Source organism: Somniosus microcephalus, chromosome 23 (assembly GCF_052327205.1).
Source record: "Somniosus microcephalus isolate GS21.2 chromosome 23, FLI_Smic_1.0, whole genome shotgun sequence".
In the NCBI taxonomy this organism is placed as follows: domain Eukaryota; kingdom Metazoa; phylum Chordata; class Chondrichthyes; order Squaliformes; family Somniosidae; genus Somniosus; species Somniosus microcephalus.
Window position 1 is genome coordinate 62,028,243 of NC_141009.1, and position 17,840 is coordinate 62,046,082.

Genomic DNA, 17,840 nt, shown 5'->3' on the forward strand with positions numbered 1-17,840 from the left:
CTGTCTGTACCAAGTTCCATTCCCAGAGTCTGGCTGTACACAGCTCCATTCCCAGAGTCTGACTGAACCCAGCTCTGATCCCAAATTCTGTCTGTACCCAGCTCCAGTCCCAGAGTCTGTCTGTACCCAGCTCCATTTCCCGGAGTCTGTCTGTACCCAGCTCCATTCCCCAGTCTTCCTGTATCCAGCTCCATTCCCAGAGTCTGTCTGTACCCAGCTCTGATCCCAAATTCTGTCTGTACCCAGCTCCATTCCCAGAGTCTGTCTGTACCCAGCTCCATTCCCAGAGTCTGTCTGTACCAACGCCATTCCTAGAGTCTGTCTGTACCCAGCTCCATTCCCCAGAGTCTGTCTGTACCCAGCTCTATTTCCCAGAATCTGTCTGTACCCAACTCCATTTTGCAGACTGTCTGTGCCCAGTTCCATTCCCCAGTCTGTCTGTACCCAGCTCCATTCACCAGTCTTCCTGTATCCAGCTCCATTTCCAGAGTCTGTCTGTACCCAGCTCCATTTCCAGGAGTCTGTCTGTACCCAGCTCCATTCCCCAGTCTTCCTGTATCCAGCTCCATTCCCAGTGTCTGTCTGTACCCAGCTCTATTCCCCAGAGTCTGTCTGTACCCAGCTGCATTTCCCAGAATCTGTCTGTACCCAGCTCCATTCCCCAGAGTCTGTCTGCACCAAGTTCCATTCCCAGAGTCTGGCTCTACACAGCTCCATTCCCAGAGTCTGACTGAACCCAGCTCTGATCCCAAATTCTGTCTGTACCCAGCTCCATTCCCCAGAGTCTGTCTGTACCCAGCTCCATTTCCCAGTCTTCCTGTATCCAGCTCCATTCCCAGAGTCTGCCTGTACCCAGCTCCATTCCCCAGGCTTCCTGAATCCAGCTCCATTCCCCAGAGTCTGTCTGTACCAAATTCCATTCCCAGAGTCTGTCTGAACCCAGCTCTGATCCCAAATTCTGTCTGTACCCAGCTCCATTCCCAGAGTCTGTCTGTTCCCAGCACCATTCCCCAGAGCCTGTCTGAAGACAGCTCCATTCCCAGAGTCTGTCTGTACCCAACTCCATTTCGCACACTGTCTGTACCCAGTTCCATTCCCCAGTCTGTCTGTACCCAGCTCCATTCACCAGTCTTCCTGTATCCAGCTCCATTTCCAGAGTCTGTCTGTACCCAGCTCTGATCCCAAATTCTGTCTGAACCCAGCTCCATTCCCCAGAGTCTGTCTGTACCCAGCTCCATTCCCCAGTCTGTCTGTACCCAGCTCAATTCCCCAGAGTCTGTTTGTATCCAGCTCCATTTCCAGAGACTGTCTGTATCCAACTCCATTCCCAGAGGCTGTATGTACCGGGCTCCATTCCGAAACTCTGACTCTAACCAGCTCCATTTCCCGAAGTCTGTCTGCACCCAGCTCCGTTCCCAGAGGCTGTCTGTAAACAGCTCCATTCCCAGGATATGTCTGAACAAAGCTCTGATCCCAAATTCTGTCTGTACCCAGCTCCATTCCCCACAGTCTGCCTGTAAACAGCTCCATTCCCAGAGTCTGCCTGTACCCAGCTCCATTCCCAGACTCTGTCTGTACCCAGCTCCATTCCCAGACTCTGTCTGTACCCAGCTCCATTCCCAGAGACTGTCTGTACGCAGCTCCATTCCCCAGAGACTGTCTGTACCCAGCTCCATTCCCAGAGTCTGTCTGTACCCAGCTCCATTCCCAGAGTCTGTCTGTACCCAGCTCCATTCCACAGAGTCTGTTTGTACCAGCTACATTCCCAGAGTCTTTCTGTACCCTGTTCCAATCCCAGAGTCTGCCTGTACACAGCTCCATTCCCAGGGTCTGCCTGTACCCAGCTCCATTCCCAGAGTCTGTCTGTTCCAAGTTCCATTCCCATAGATTGAATTTACGCGGCTCCATTCCCTGAGTCTGTCTGTACCCAGCTCCATTCCCCAGTCTTCCTGTATCCAGCTCCATTCCCAGAGTCTGTCTGTACCCAACTCCATTCTCCAGAGTCTGTCTGTACCCAGCTCCATTTCCCAGTCTTCCTGTATCCAGCTCCATTCCCAGAGTCTGCCTGTACCCAGCTCCATTCCCCAGTCTTCCTGTATCCAGCTCCATTCCCAGAGTCTGTCTGCACACAGCTCCATTTCCCGGAGTCTGTCTGTACCCAGCTCCGTTCCCAGAGTCTGTCTGTACACAGCTCCATTCCCCAGAGTCTGTCTGCACACAGCTCCATTTCTCGGAGTCTGTCTGTACCAGCTCCGTTCCCAGTCTGTCTGTACACAGCTCCATTCCCAGAGTCTGTCTCTACCCAGCTACATTCCCAGAGTCTGTCTGTACCCTGTTCCTTTCCCCAGAGTCTGCATGTACACAGCTCCATTCCCAGAGTCTGTCTGTACCCAGCTCCGTTCCCCAGAGTCTGTCTGCAGCCAGCTCCATTCCCAGACTCTGTCTGTACCCAGCTCCATTCCCAGAGCCTATCTGCACCCAGCTCCATTCCCAGAGTCTGTCTCTGCCCAGCTCCATTCCCAGAGTCTGTCTGCACCCAGCTCCATTCCCAGACTCTGTCTGTATCCAGCTCCATTCCCAGAGTCTATCTGCACCCAGCTCCATTCCCAGACTCTGTCTGTACCCAGCTCCATTCCCAGAGACTATCTGTACCCAGCTCCATTCCCCAGAGTCTGTCTCTGCCCAGCTCCATTCCCAGACTCTGTCTGTACCCAGCTCCATTCCCAGAGTCTGTCTCCACCCAGCTCCATTCCCAGACTCTGTCTGTACCCAGCTCCATTCCCAGAGACTGTCTGTACCCAGCTCCGTTCCCCAGAGACTGTCTGTACCCAGCTCCATTCCCCAGAGTCTGTCTGTACCAAGTTCCATTCCCAGAGTCTGGCTGTACACAGCTCCATTCCCAGAGTCTGACTGAACCCAGCTCTGATCCCAAATTCTGTCTGTACCCAGCTCCAGTCCCAGAGTCTGTCTGTACCCAGCTCCATTCCCCAGAGTCTGTCTGTACCCAGCTCCATTTCCCAGTCTTCCTGTATCCAGCTCCATTCCCAGAGTCTGCCTGTACCCAGCTCCATTCCCCAGGCTTCCTGAATCCAGCTCCATTCCCCAGAGTCTGTCTGTACCAAATTCCATTCCCAGAGTCTGTCTGAACCCAGCTCTGATCCCAAATTCTGTCTGTACCCAGCTCCATTCCCAGAGTCTGTCTGTTCCCAGCACCATTCCCCAGAGCCTGTCTGAAGACAGCTCCATTCCCCAGTCTGTCTGTACCCAGCTCTTTTCACCAGTCTTTCTGTATCCAGCTCCATTTCCAGAGTCTGTCTGCACCCAGCTCTGATCCCAAATTCTGTCTGAACCCAGCTTCATTCCCCAGAGTCTGTCTGTACCCAGCTCCATTCCCCAGTCTGTCTGTACCCAGCTCAATTCCCCAGAGTCTGTTTGTATCCAGCTCCATTTCCAGAGACTGTCTGTATCCAACTCCATTCCCAGAGGCTGTATGTACCGGGCTCCATTCCGAAACTCTGACTCTAACCAGCTCCATTTCCCGAAGTCTGTCTGCACCCAGCTCCGTTCCCAGAGGCTGTCTGTAAACAGCTCCATTCCCAGGATATGTCTGAACAAAGCTCTGATCCCAAATTCTGTCTGTACCCAGCTCCATTCCCCACAGTCTGTCTGTCCCCAGCTCCTTTCCCAGACTCTGTCTGTTCCCAGCTCCATTCCCAGGGTCTGTCTGTACCCAGCTCCATTCCCAGACTCTGTCTGTACCCAGCTCCATTCCCAGTCTGTCTGCACCCAGCTCCATTCCCAGACTCTGTCTGTACCCAGCTCCATTCCCAGACTCTGTCTGTACCCAGCTCCATTCCCAGAGACTGTCTGTACGCAGCTCCATTCCCCAGAGACTGTCTGTACCCAGCTCCATTTCCAGAGTCTGTCTGTACCCAGCTCCGTTCCCAGAGTCTGTCTGTACCCAGCTCCATTCCACAGAGTCTGTTTGTACCAGCTACATTCCCAGAGTCTTTCTGTACCCTGTTCCAATCCCAGAGTCTGCCTGTACACAGCTCCATTCCCAGAGTCTGTCTGTAGCCAGCTCCATTCCCAGAGTCTGTCTGTTCCAAGTTCCATTCCCATAGTTTGAATCTACGCGGCTCCATTCCCTGAGTCTGTCTGTACCCAGCTCCATTCCCCAGTCTTCCTGTATCCAGCTCCAGTCCCAGAGTCTGTCTGCACACAGCTCCATTTCTCGGAGTCTGTCTGTACCAGCTCCGTTCCCAGTCTGTCTGTACACAGCTCCATTCCCAGAGTCTGTCTCTACCCAGCTACATTCCCAGAGTCTGTCTGTACCCTGTTCCATTCCCCAGAGTCTGCATGTACACAGCTCCATTCCCAGAGTCTGTCTGTACCCAGCTCCGTTCCCCAGAGTCTGTCTGCAGCCAGCTCCATTCCCAGACTCTGTCTGTACCCAGCTCCATTCCCAGAGTCTGACTGAACCCAGCTCTGATCCCAAATTCTGTCTGTACCCAGCTCCATTCCCCAGAGTCTGTCTGTACCCAGCTCCATTTCCCAGTCTTCCTGTATCCAGCTCCATTCCCAGAGTCTGCCTGTACCCAGCTCCATTCCCCAGGCTTCCTGAATCCAGCTCCATTCCCCAGAGTCTGTCTGTACCAAATTCCATTCCCAGAGTCTGTCTGAACCCAGCTCTGATCCCAAATTCTGTCTGTACCCAGCTCCATTCCCAGAGTCTGTCTGAAGACAGCTCCATTCCCAGAGTCTGTCTGTACCCAACTCCATTTCGCACACTGTCTGTACCCAGTTCCATTCCCCAGTCTGTCTGTACCCAGCTCCATTCACCAGTCTTCCTGTATCCAGCTCCATTTCCAGAGTCTGTCTGTACCCAGCTCTGATCCCAAATTCTGTCTGAACCCAGCTCCATTCCCCAGAGTCTGTCTGTACCCAGCTCCATTCCCCAGTCTGTCTGTACCCAGCTCAATTCCCCAGAGTCTGTTTGTATCCAGCTCCATTTCCAGAGACTGTCTGTATCCAACTCCATTCCCAGAGGCTGTATGTACCGGGCTCCATTCCGAAACTCTGACTCTAACCAGCTCCATTTCCCGAAGTCTGTCTGCACCCAGCTCCGTTCCCAGAGGCTGTCTGTAAACAGCTCCATTCCCAGGATATGTCTGAACAAAGCTCTGATCCCAAATTCTGTCTGTACCCAGCTCCATTCCCCACAGTCTGTCTGTCCCCAGCTCCTTTCCCAGACTCTGTCTGTTCCCAGCTCCATTCCCAGAGTCTGTCTGTACCCAGCTACATTCCCAGAGTCTGTCTGTACCCTGTTCCATTCCCCAGAGTCTGCCTGTAAACAGCTCCATTCCCAGAGTCTGCCTGTACCCAGCTCCATTCCCAGACTCTGTCTGTACCCAGCTCCATTCCCAGACTCTGTCTGTACCCAGCTCCATTCCCCAGAGACTGTCTGTACCCAGCTCCATTCCCCAGAGACTGTCTGTACCCAGCTCCATTTCCAGAGTCTGTCTGTACCCAGCTCCGTTCCCAGAGTCTGTCTGTACCCAGCTCCATTCCACAGAGTCTGTTTGTACCAGCTACATTCCCAGAGTCTTTCTGTACCCTGTTCCAATCCCAGAGTCTGCCTGTACACAGCTCCATTCCCAGAGTCTGTCTGTACCCAGCTCCATTCCCAGAGTCTGTCTGTACCCAGCTCCATTCCACAGAGTCTGTTTGTACCAGCTACATTCCCAGAGTCTTTCTGTACCCTGTTCCAATCCCAGAGTCTGCCTGTACACAGCTCCATTCCCAGAGTCTGCCTGTACCCAGCTCCATTCCCAGAGTCTGTCTGTTCCAAGTTCCATTCCCATAGATTGAATTTACGCGGCTCCATTCCCTGAGTCTGTCTGTGCCCAGCTCCATTCCCCAGTCTTCCTGTATCCAGCTCCATTCCCAGAGTCTGTCTGTACCCAACTCCATTCTCCAGAGTCTGTCTGTACCCAGCTCCATTTCCAAGTCTTCCTGTATCCAGCTCCATTCCCAGAGTCTGCCTGTACCCAGCTCCATTCCCCAGTCTTCCTGTATCCAGCTCCATTCCCAGAGTCTGTCTGCACACAGCTCCATTTCCCGGAGTCTGTCTGTACCCAGCTCCGTTCCCAGAGTCTGTCTGTACACAGCTCCATTCCCCAGAGTCTGTCTGCACACAGCTCCATTTCTCGGAGTCTGTCTGTACCAGCTCCGTTCCCAGTCTGTCTGTACACAGCTCCATTCCCAGAGTCTGTCTCTACCCAGCTACATTCCCAGAGTCTGTCTGTACCCTGTTCCATTCCCCAGAGTCTGCATGTACACAGCTCCATTCCCAGAGTCTGTCTGTACCCAGCTCCGTTCCCCAGAGTCTGTCTGCAGCCAGCTCCATTCCCAGACTCTGTCTGTACCCAGCTCCATTCCCAGAGCCTATCTGCACCCAGCTCCATTCCCAGAGTCTGTCTCTGCCCAGCTCCATTCCCAGAGTCTGTCTGCACCCAGCTCCATTCCCAGACTCTGTCTGTATCCAGCTCCATTCCCAGAGTCTATCTGCACCCAGCTCCATTCCCAGACTCTGTCTGTACCCAGCTCCATTCCCAGAGACTATCTGTACCCAGCTCCATTCCCCAGAGTCTGTCTCTGCCCAGCTCCATTCCCAGAGTCTGTCTGCACCCAGCTCCATTCCCAGACTCTGTCTGTACCCAGCTCCATTCCCAGAGTCTGTCTCTGCCCAGCTCCATTCCCAGAGACTGTCTGTACCCAGCTCCGTTCCCCAGAGACTGTCTGTACCCAGCTCCATTCCCCAGAGTCTGTCTGTACCAAGTTCCATTCCCAGAGTCTGGCTGTACACAGCTCCATTCCCAGAGTCTGACTGAACCCAGCTCTGATCCCAAATTCTGTCTGTACCCAGCTCCAGTCCCAGAGTCTGTCTGTACCCAGCTCCATTCCCCAGAGTCTGTCTGTACCCAGCTCCATTTCCCAGTCTTCCTGTATCCAGCTCCATTCCCAGAGTCTGCCTGTACCCAGCTCCATTCCCCAGGCTTCCTGAATCCAGCTCCATTCCCCAGAGTCTGTCTGTACCAAATTCCATTCCCAGAGTCTGTCTGAACCCAGCTCTGATCCCAAATTCTGTCTGTACCCAGCTCCATTCCCCAGAGCCTGTCTGAAGACAGCTCCATTCCCCAGTCTGTCTGTACCCAGCTCTATTCACCAGTCTTTCTGTATCCAGCTCCATTTCCAGAGTCTGTCTGTACCCAGCTCTGATCCCAAATTCTGTCTGAACCCAGCTCCATTCCCCAGAGTCTGTCTGTACCCAGCTCCATTCCCCAGTCTGTCTGTACCCAGCTCAATTCCCCAGAGTCTGTTTGTATCCAGCTCCATTTCCAGAGACTGTCTGTATCCAACTCCATTCCCAGAGGCTGTATGTACCGGGCTCCATTCCGAAACTCTGACTCTAACCAGCTCCATTTCCCGAAGTCTGTCTGCACCCAGCTCCGTTCCCAGAGGCTGTCTGTAAACAGCTCCATTCCCAGGATATGTCTGAACAAAGCTCTGATCCCAAATTCTGTCTGTACCCAGCTTCTTTCCCCACAGTCTGTCTGTCCCCAGCTCCTTTCCCAGACTCTGTCTGTTCCCAGCTCCATTCCCAGGGTCTGTCTGTACCCAGCTCCATTCCCAGACTCTGTCTGTACCCAGCTCCATTCCCAGTCTGTCTGCACCCAGCTCCATTCCCAGACTCTGTCTGTACCCAGCTCCATTCCCAGACTCTGTCTGTACCCAGCTCCATTCCCAGAGACTGTCTGTACGCAGCTCCATTCCCCAGAGACTGTCTGTACCCAGCTCCATTTCCAGAGTCTGTCTGTACCCAGCTCCGTTCCCAGAGTCTGTCTGTACCCAGCTCCATTCCACAGAGTCTGTTTGTACCAGCTACATTCCCAGAGTCTTTCTGTACCCTGTTCCAATCCCAGAGTCTGCCTGTACACAGCTCCATTCCCAGAGTCTGTCTGTACCCAGCTCCATTCCCAGAGTCTGTCTGTTCCAAGTTCCATTCCCATAGTTTGAATCTACGCGGCTCCATTCCCTGAGTCTGTCTGTACCCAGCTCCATTCCCCAGTCTTCCTGTATCCAGCTCCAGTCCCAGAGTCTGTCTGCACACAGCTCCATTTCTCGGAGTCTGTCTGTACCAGCTCCGTTCCCAGTCTGTCTGTACACAGCTCCATTCCTAGAGTCTGTCTCTACCCAGCTACATTCCCAGAGTCTGTCTGTACCCTGTTCCATTCCCCAGAGTCTGCATGTACACAGCTCCATTCCCAGAGTCTGTCTGTACCCAGCTCCGTTCCCCAGAGTCTGTCTGCAGCCAGCTCCATTCCCAGACTCTGTCTGTACCCAGCTCCATTCCCAGAGTCTATCTGCACCCAGCTCCATTCCCAGAGTCTGTCTCTGCCCAGCTCCATTCCCAGAGTCTGTCTGCACCCAGCTCCATTCCCAGACTCTGTCTGTATCCAGCTCCATTCCCAGAGTCTATCTGCACCCAGCTCCATTCCCAGACTCTGTCTGTACCCAGCTCCATTCCCAGAGACTGTCTGTACCCAGCTCCATTCCCCAGAGTCTGTCTCTGCCCAGCTCCATTTCCTGAGTCTGTCTGCACCCAGCTCCATTCCCAGACTCTGTCTGTACCCACCTCCATTCCCAGAGACTGTCTGTACCCAGCTCCGTTCCCCAGAGACTGTCTGTACCCAGCTCCATTCCCCAGAGTCTGTCTGTACCAAGTTCCATTCCCAGAGTCTGGCTGTACACAGCTCCATTCCCAGAGTCTGACTGAACCCAGCTCTGATCCCAAATTCTGTCTGTACCCAGCTCCAGTCCCAGAGTCTGTCTGTACCCAGCTCCATTCCCCAGAGTCTGTCTGTACCCAGCTCCATTTCCCAGTCTTCCTGTATCCAGCTCCATTCCCAGAGTCTGCCTGTACCCCGCTCCATTCCCCAGGCTTCCTGAATCCAGCTCCATTCCCCAGAGTCTGTCTGTACCAAATTCCATTCCCAGAGTCTGTCTGAACCCAGCTCTGATCCCAAATTCTGTCTGTACCCAGCTCCATTCCCAGAGTCTGTCTGTTCCCAGCACCATTCCCCAGAGCCTGTCTGAAGACAGCTCCATTCCCAGAGTCTGTCTGTACCCAACTCCATTTCGCACACTGTCTGTACCCAGTTCCATTCCCCAGTCTGTCTGTACCCAGCTCCATTTCCCAGTCTTCCTGTATCCAGCTCCATTCCCAGAGTCTGCCTGTACCCCGCTCCATTCCCCAGGCTTCCTGAATCCAGCTCCATTCCCCAGAGTCTGTCTGTACCAAATTCCATTCCCAGAGTCTGTCTGTACCCAGCTCTGATCCCAAATTCTGTCTGAACCCAGCTCCATTCCCCAGAGTCTGTCTGTACCCAGCTCCATTCCCCAGTCTGTCTGTACCCAGCTCAATTCCCCAGAGTCTGTTTGTATCCAGCTCCATTTCCAGAGACTCTCTGTATCCAACTCCATTCCCAGAGGCTGTATGTACCGGGCTCCATTCCGAAACTCTGACTCTAACCAGCTCCATTTCCCGAAGTCTGTCTGCACCCAGCTCCGTTCCCAGAGGCTGTCTGTAAACAGCTCTATTCCCAGGATATGTCTGAACAAAGCTCTGATCCCAAATTCTGTCTGTACCCAGCTCCATTCCCCACAGTCTGTCTGTCCCGAGCTCCTTTTCCAGACTCTGTCTGTTCCCAGCTCCATTCCCAGAGTCTGTCTGTACCCAGCTACATTCCCAGAGTCTGTCTGTACCCTGTTCCATTCCCCAGGGTCTGCCTGTACACAGCTCCATTCCCAGAGTCTGCCTGTACCCAGCTCCATTCCCAGTCTGTCTGCACCCAGCTCCATTCCCAGACTCTGTCTGTACCCAGCTCCATTCCCAGACTCTGTCTGTACCCAGCTCCATTCCCAGAGACTGTCTGTACGCAGCTCCATTCCTCAGAGACTGTCTGTACCCAGCGCCATTCCCAGAGTCTGTCTGTACCCAGCTCCGTTCCCAGAGTCTGTCTGTACCCAGCTCCATTTCCCGGAGTCTGTCTGTACCCAGCTCCATTCCCCAGTCTTCCTGTATCCAGCTCCAGTCCCAGAGTCTGTCTGCACACAGCTCCATTTCTCGGAGTCTGTCTGTACCAGCTCCGTTCCCAGTCTGTCTGTACACAGCTCCATTCCCAGAGTCTGTCTCTACCCAGCTACATTCCCAGAGTCTGTCTGTACCCTGTTCCATTCCCCAGAGTCTGCATGTACACAGCTCCATTCCCAGAGTCTGTCTGTACCCAGCTCCGTTCCCCAGAGTCTGTCTGCAGCCAGCTCCATTCCCAGACTCTGTCTGTACCCAGCTCCATTCCCAGAGTCTATCTGCACCCAGCTCCATTCCCAGAGTCTGTCTCTGCCCAGCTCCATTCCCAGAGTCTGTCTGCACCCAGCTCCATTCCCAGACTCTGTCTGTATCCAGCTCCATTCCCAGAGTCTATCTGCACCCAGCTCCATTCCCAGACTCTGTCTGTACCCAGCTCCATTCCCAGAGACTGTCTGTACCCAGCTCCATTCCCCAGAGTCTGTCTCTGCCCAGCTCCATTTCCTGAGTCTGTCTGCACCCAGCTCCATTCCCAGACTCTGTCTGTACCCACCTCCATTCCCAGAGACTGTCTGTACCCAGCTCCGTTCCCCAGAGACTGTCTGTACCCAGCTCCATTCCCCAGAGTCTGTCTGTACCAAGTTCCATTCCCAGAGTCTGGCTGTACACAGCTCCATTCCCAGAGTCTGACTGAACCCAGCTCTGATCCCAAATTCTGTCTGTACCCAGCTCCAGTCCCAGAGTCTGTCTGTACCCAGCTCCATTCCCCAGAGTCTGTCTGTACCCAGCTCCATTTCCCAGTCTTCCTGTATCCAGCTCCATTCCCAGAGTCTGCCTGTACCCCGCTCCATTCCCCAGGCTTCCTGAATCCAGCTCCATTCCCCAGAGTCTGTCTGTACCAAATTCCATTCCCAGAGTCTGTCTGAACCCAGCTCTGATCCCAAATTCTGTCTGTACCCAGCTCCATTCCCAGAGTCTGTCTGTTCCCAGCACCATTCCCCAGAGCCTGTCTGAAGACAGCTCCATTCCCAGAGTCTGTCTGTACCCAACTCCATTTCGCACACTGTCTGTACCCAGTTCCATTCCCCAGTCTGTCTGTACCCAGCTCCATTTCCCAGTCTTCCTGTATCCAGCTCCATTCCCAGAGTCTGCCTGTACCCCGCTCCATTCCCCAGGCTTCCTGAATCCAGCTCCATTCCCCAGAGTCTGTCTGTACCAAATTCCATTCCCAGAGTCTGTCTGTACCCAGCTCTGATCCCAAATTCTGTCTGAACCCAGCTCCATTCCCCAGAGTCTGTCTGTACCCAGCTCCATTCCCCAGTCTGTCTGTACCCAGCTCAATTCCCCAGAGTCTGTTTGTATCCAGCTCCATTTCCAGAGACTGTCTGTATCCAACTCCATTCCCAGAGGCTGTATGTACCGGGCTCCATTCCGAAACTCTGACTCTAACCAGCTCCATTTCCCGAAGTCTGTCTGCACCCAGCTCCGTTCCCAGAGGCTGTCTGTAAACAGCTCTATTCCCAGGATATGTCTGAACAAAGCTCTGATCCCAAATTCTGTCTGTACCCAGCTCCATTCCCCACAGTCTGTCTGTCCCGAGCTCCTTTTCCAGACTCTGTCTGTTCCCAGCTCCATTCCCAGAGTCTGTCTGTACCCAGCTACATTCCCAGAGTCTGTCTGTACCCTGTTCCATTCCCCAGGGTCTGCCTGTACACAGCTCCATTCCCAGAGTCTGCCTGTACCCAGCTCCATTCCCAGTCTGTCTGCACCCAGCTCCATTCCCAGACTCTGTCTGTACCCAGCTCCATTCCCAGACTCTGTCTGTACCCAGCTCCATTCCCAGAGACTGTCTGTACGCAGCTCCATTCCTCAGAGACTGTCTGTACCCAGCGCCATTCCCAGAGTCTGTCTGTACCCAGCTCCGTTCCCAGAGTCTGCCTGTACCCAGCTCCATTCCACAGAGTCGGTTTGTACCAGCTACATTCCCAGAGTCTGTCTGTTCCAAGTTCCATTCCCATAGTTTGAATCTACGCGGCTCCATTCCCTGAGTCTGTCTGTACCCAGCTCCATTCCCCAGTCTTCCTGTATCCAGCTCCATTCCCAGAGTCTGTCTGTACCCAACTGCATTCTCCAGAGTCTGTCTGTACCCAGCTCCATTTCCCAGTCTTCCTGTATCCAGCTCCATTTCCAGAGTCTGTCTGTTCCAAGTTCCATTCCCATAGTTTGAATCTACGCGGCTCCATTCCCTGAGTCTGTCTGTACCCAGCTCCATTCCCCAGTCTTCCTGTATCCAGCTCCATTCCCAGAGTCTGTCTGTACCCAACTCCATTCTCCAGAGTCTGTCTGTACCCAGCTCCATTTCCCAGTCTTCCTGTATCCAGCTCCATTCCCAGAGTCTGTCTGCACACAGCTCCATTTCCCGGAGTCTGTCTGTACCCAGCTCCGTTCCCAGAGTCTGTCTGTACACAGCTCCATTCCCCAGTCTGTCTGCACACAGCTCCATTTCTCGGAGTCTGTCTGTACCAGCTCCGTTCCCAGTCTGCCTGTACACAGCTCCATTCCCAGAGTCTGTCTCTACCCAGCTACATTCCCAGAGTCTGTCTGTACCCTGTTCCATTCCCCAGAGTCTGCATGTACACAGCTCCATTCCCAGAGTCTGTCTGTACCCAGCTCCGTTCCCCAGAGTCTGTCTGCAGCCAGCTCCATTCCCAGACTCTGTCTGTACCCAGCTCCATTCCCAGAGTCTGTCTCCACCCAGCTCCATTCCCAGACTCTGTCTGTACCCAGCTCCATTCCCAGAGACTGTCTGTACCCAGCTCCGTTCCCCAGAGACTGTCTGTACCCAGCTCCATTCCCAGAGTCTGTCTGTACCCAGCTCCGTTCCCAGAGTCTGTCTGTACCCAGCTCCATTCCCAGAGTCTGTCTGTACCAGCTACATTCCCAGAGTCTTTCTGTACCCTGTTCCAATCCCCAGAGTCTGCCTGTACACAGCTCCATTCCCAGAGTCTGTCTGTACCCAGCTCCATTCCCAGAGTCTGTCTGTTTCAAGTTCCATTCCCATAGTTTGAAACTACCCGGCTCCATTCCCTGAGACTGTCTGTACCCAGCTCCATTCCCCAGTCTTCCTGTCTCCAGCTCCATTCCCAGAGTCTGCCTGTACCCAGCTCCATTCCCCAGTGTCTGTCTGTACCCAGCTCCATTTCCCAGTCTTCCTGTATCCAGCTCCATTCCCAGAGTCTGCCTGTACCCAGTTCCATTCCCCAGTCTTCCTGTTTCCAGCTCCATTCCCAGTGTCTGTCTGAACAGAGCTCCATTTCCCGGAGCCTGTCTGTACCCAGCTCCGTTCCCAGAGTCTGTCTGTACAGAGCTCCATTCCCCAGAGTCTGTCTGCACACAGCTCCATTTCCTGGAGTCTGTCTGTACCAGCTCCGTTCCCAGTCTGTCTGTACACAGCTCCATTCCCAGAGTCTGTCTGTACCCAGCTCCATTCCCAGAGTCTGTCTGTACCCAGCTCCGTTCCCAGAGTCTGTCTGTACCCAGCTCCATTCCCAGAGTCTGTCTGTACCAGCTACATTCCCAGAGTCTTTCTGTACCCTGTTCCAATCCCCAGAGTCTGCCTGTACACAGCTCCATTCCCAGAGTCTGTCTGTACCCAGCTCCATTCCCAGAGTCTGTCTGTTTCAAGTTCCATTCCCATAGTTTGAATCTACCCGGCTCCATTCCCTGAGACTGTCTGTACCCAGCTCCATTCCCCAGTCTTCCTGTCTCCAGCTCCATTCCCAGAGTCTGCCTGTACCCAGCTCCATTCCCCAGTGTCTGTCTGTACCCAGCTCCATTTCCCAGTCTTCCTGTATCCAGCTCCATTCCCAGAGTCTGCCTGTACCCAGTTCCATTCCCCAGTCTTCCTGTTTCCAGCTCCATTCCCAGTGTCTGTCTGAACAGAGCTCCATTTCCCGGAGCCTGTCTGTACCCAGCTCCGTTCCCAGAGTCTGTCTGTACACAGCTCCATTTCCTGGAGTCTGTCTCTACCAGCTCCGTTCCCAGTCTGTCTGTACACAGCTCCATTCCCAGAGTCTGTCTGTACCCAGCTCCATTCCCAGAGACTGTCTGTACCCAGCTCCGTTCCCCAGAGACTGTCTGTACCCAGCTCCATTCCCAGAGTCTGTCTCCACCCAGCTCCATTCCCAGACTCTGTCTGTACCCAGCTCCGTTCCCAGAGTCTGTCTGTACCCAGCTCCATTCCCAGAGTCTGTCTGTACCAGCTGCATTCCCAGAGTCTTTCTGTACCCTGTTCCAATCCCCAGAGTCTGCCTGTACACAGCTCCATTCCCTGAGTCTGTCTGTACCCAGCTCCATTCCCCAGTCTTCCTGTATCCATCTCCATTCCCAGAGTCTGTCTGTACCCAGCTCCATTCCCCAGAGTCTGTCTGTACCCAGCTCCATTTCCCAGTCTTCCTGTATCCAGCTCCATTCCCAGTGTCTGCCTGTACCCAGCTCCATTCCCCAGTCTGCCTGTATCCAGCTCCATTCCCAGAGCCTGTCTGCACACAGCTCCATTTCCCGGAGTCTGTCTGTACCCAGCTCCGTTCCCAGAGTCTGTCTGTACACAGCTCCATTCCCAGAGTCTGTCTGTAAACAGCTCCATTCCCAGAGTCTGTCTGAACCCAGCTTTGATCCAAAATTCTGTCTGTACCCAGCTCCATTCCCCAGAGCATGTCTGTATCCAGCAACATTCCCCAGAGTCTGTCTCCACCCAGCTCCTTTCCCCAGTCAGTCTCTATCCAGCTCCATTTCCAGAATCTGTCTGTACCCAGCTCCATTTCCCGGAATCTGTCTGTACCCAGCTCCATTCCCCAGTCTTCCTGTATCCAGCTCCATTCCCAGAGTCTGTCTGTACCCAGCTCTGATCCCAAATTCTGTCTGTACCCAGCTCCATTCCCAGAGTCTGTCTGTACCCAGCTCCATTCCCAGAGTCTGTCTGTACCAACGCCTTTCCTAGAGTCTGTCTGTACCCAGCTCCATTCCCCAGAGTCTGTCTGTACCCAGCTCCATTTCCCAGAGTCTGTCTGTACCCAGCTCCATTCCTAGAGTCTTCCTGTATCCAGATCCATTCCCAGTGTCTGTCTGTACCCAGCTCCACTCCTAGAGTCTTCCTGTATCCAGCTCCATTCCCAGTGTCTGTCTGTACCCAGCTCCATTTCCCAGAGTCTGTCTGTACTCAGTTCCATTCCCCAAAGTCTGTCTGCATGCAGCTCCATTCCCCAGAGTCTGTCTGCACCCAGCTGAATTTCCCAGAGTCTGTCTGTACCAAGCTCCATTCCCAGAGTCTGTCTGTACATAGCTCCATTCCCAGAGTCTTTCTGTAAAGAGCTACATTCCCAGAATCTGTCTGAACCCAGCTCTGATTGCAAATTCTGTCTGTACTCAGCTCCATTTCGCAGACTGTCTGTGCCCAGTTCCATTCCCCAGTCTGTCTGTACCCAGCTCCATTCCCCAGGGGTTGTCTGTACTCAGCTCTCTTCCCAGAGCCTGCCTGTACCCAGCTCCATTCCCAGAGTCTGTCTGTATCCAGCTCGATTCCCCAGAGTCTGTCTGCACCCAGCTCCATTTCCCGGAGTCTGCCTGCACCCAGCTCCATTCCCCAGTCTGTCTGTATCCAGCTCCATTCCCCAGTCTGTCTGTGCCCAGCTCCGTTCCCAGAGTCTGTCTGTACCCAGCTTTGATCCAAAATTCTGTCTGTACCCAGCTCCATTCCCCAGAGCATGTCTGTATCCAGCAACATTCCCCAGAGTCTGTCTCCACCCAGCTCCTTTCCCCAGTCAGTCTCTATCCAGCTCCATTTCCAGAATCTGTCTGTACCCAGCTCCATTTCCCGGAATCTGTCTGTACCCAGCTCCATTCCCCAGTCTTCCTGTATCCAGCTCCATTCCCAGAGTCTGTCTGTACCCAGCTCTGATCCCAAATTCTGTCTGTACCCAGCTCCATTCCCAGAGTCTGTCTGTACCCAGCTCCATTCCCAGAGTCTGTCTGTACCAACGCCTTTCCTAGAGTCTGTCTGTACCCAGCTCCATTCCCCAGAGTCTGTCTGTACCCAGCTCCATTTCCCAGAGTCTGTCTGTACCCAGCTCCATTCCTAGAGTCTTCCTGTATCCAGATCCATTCCCAGTGTCTGTCTGTACCCAGCTCCACTCCTAGAGTCTTCCTGTATCCAGCTCCATTCCCAGTGTCTGTCTGTACCCAGCTCCATTTCCCAGAGTCTGTCTGTACTCAGTTCCATTCCCCAAAGTCTGTCTGCATGCAGCTCCATTCCCCAGAGTCTGTCTGCACCCAGCTGAATTTCCCAGAGTCTGTCTGTACCAAGCTCCATTCCCAGAGTCTGTCTGTACATAGCTCCATTCCCAGAGTCTTTCTGTAAAGAGCTACATTCCCAGAATCTGTCTGAACCCAGCTCTGATTGCAAATTCTGTCTGTACTCAGCTCCATTTCGCAGACTGTCTGTGCCCAGTTCCATTCCCCAGTCTGTCTGTACCCAGCTCCATTCCCCAGGGGTTGTCTGTACTCAGCTCTCTTCCCAGAGCCTGCCTGTACCCAGCTCCATTCCCAGAGTCTGTCTGTATCCAGCTCGATTCCCCAGAGTCTGTCTGCACCCAGCTCCATTTCCCGGAGTCTGCCTGCACCCAGCTCCATTCCCCAGTCTGTCTGTATCCAGCTCCATTCCCCAGTCTGTCTGTGCCCAGCTCCGTTCCCAGAGTCTGTCTGTACCCAGCTCCATTCCCCAGAGTCTGCCTGTACACAGCTCCATTCCCAGTGTCTGTCTGTACCCAGCGCCATTCACCAGAGTCTGTCTGTACCCAGCTCCATTCCCCAGTCTGTCTGTACCCAACTCCATTTCCCAGAGTCTGTACCCAGCTCCATTCCCCAGAGTCTGTCTGTATCTATCTCCATTCCCCAGAGTCTGTTTGTACCCAACTCCATTCCCCAGTGTCTGTCTGTACCCAGCTCCATTCCCCAGTCTGTCTGTACCCAACTCCATTCCCAGTGTCTGTCTGTTCCCAACTCCATTCCCCAGAGTCTGTCTGTACCCAGCTCCATTCCCCAGAGTCTGTCTGTACCCAACTCCATACCCCGGAGTCTGTCTGTACCCAGCTCCATTTCCCAGAGACTGTCTGTACCCAGCTCCATTCCCCGGAGTCTCTCTGTACCCAGCTCCATTCCCATAGTCTGACTCTACCCAGCTCCATTCCCAGAGTCTGTCTGTACCCAGCTCCATTTCCCATAGCCTGTCTGTAACCAGCTCCATTTCCCGCAGTCTGTCTGCACCCAGCTCCATTCCCAGCATCTGTCTGTGCCCAGTTCCATCCCCAGCATCTGCCTGTACCCAGCTCTGTTCCCAAAGGCTGTCTGTACCAAGTTCCATTCCCAGAGTCTGGCTGTACCCAGCTCCATTCCCAGAGGCTGGCTGAACACAGCTCCATTCCCAGAGTCTGTCTGTACCCAGCTCCATTCCCAGAGTCTGTCTGTACCCAGCTCCATTCCCCAGAGTCTGACTCTACCCAGCTCCATTCCCCAGACTCTGTCTGTACCCAGCTCCATTCCCCATACTCTGTCTGTACCCAGCTCCATTCCCCAGTCTGTCTGTACCCAGCTCCATTCCCCGCATCTGTCTGTGCCCAGCTCCATCCCCAGAGCC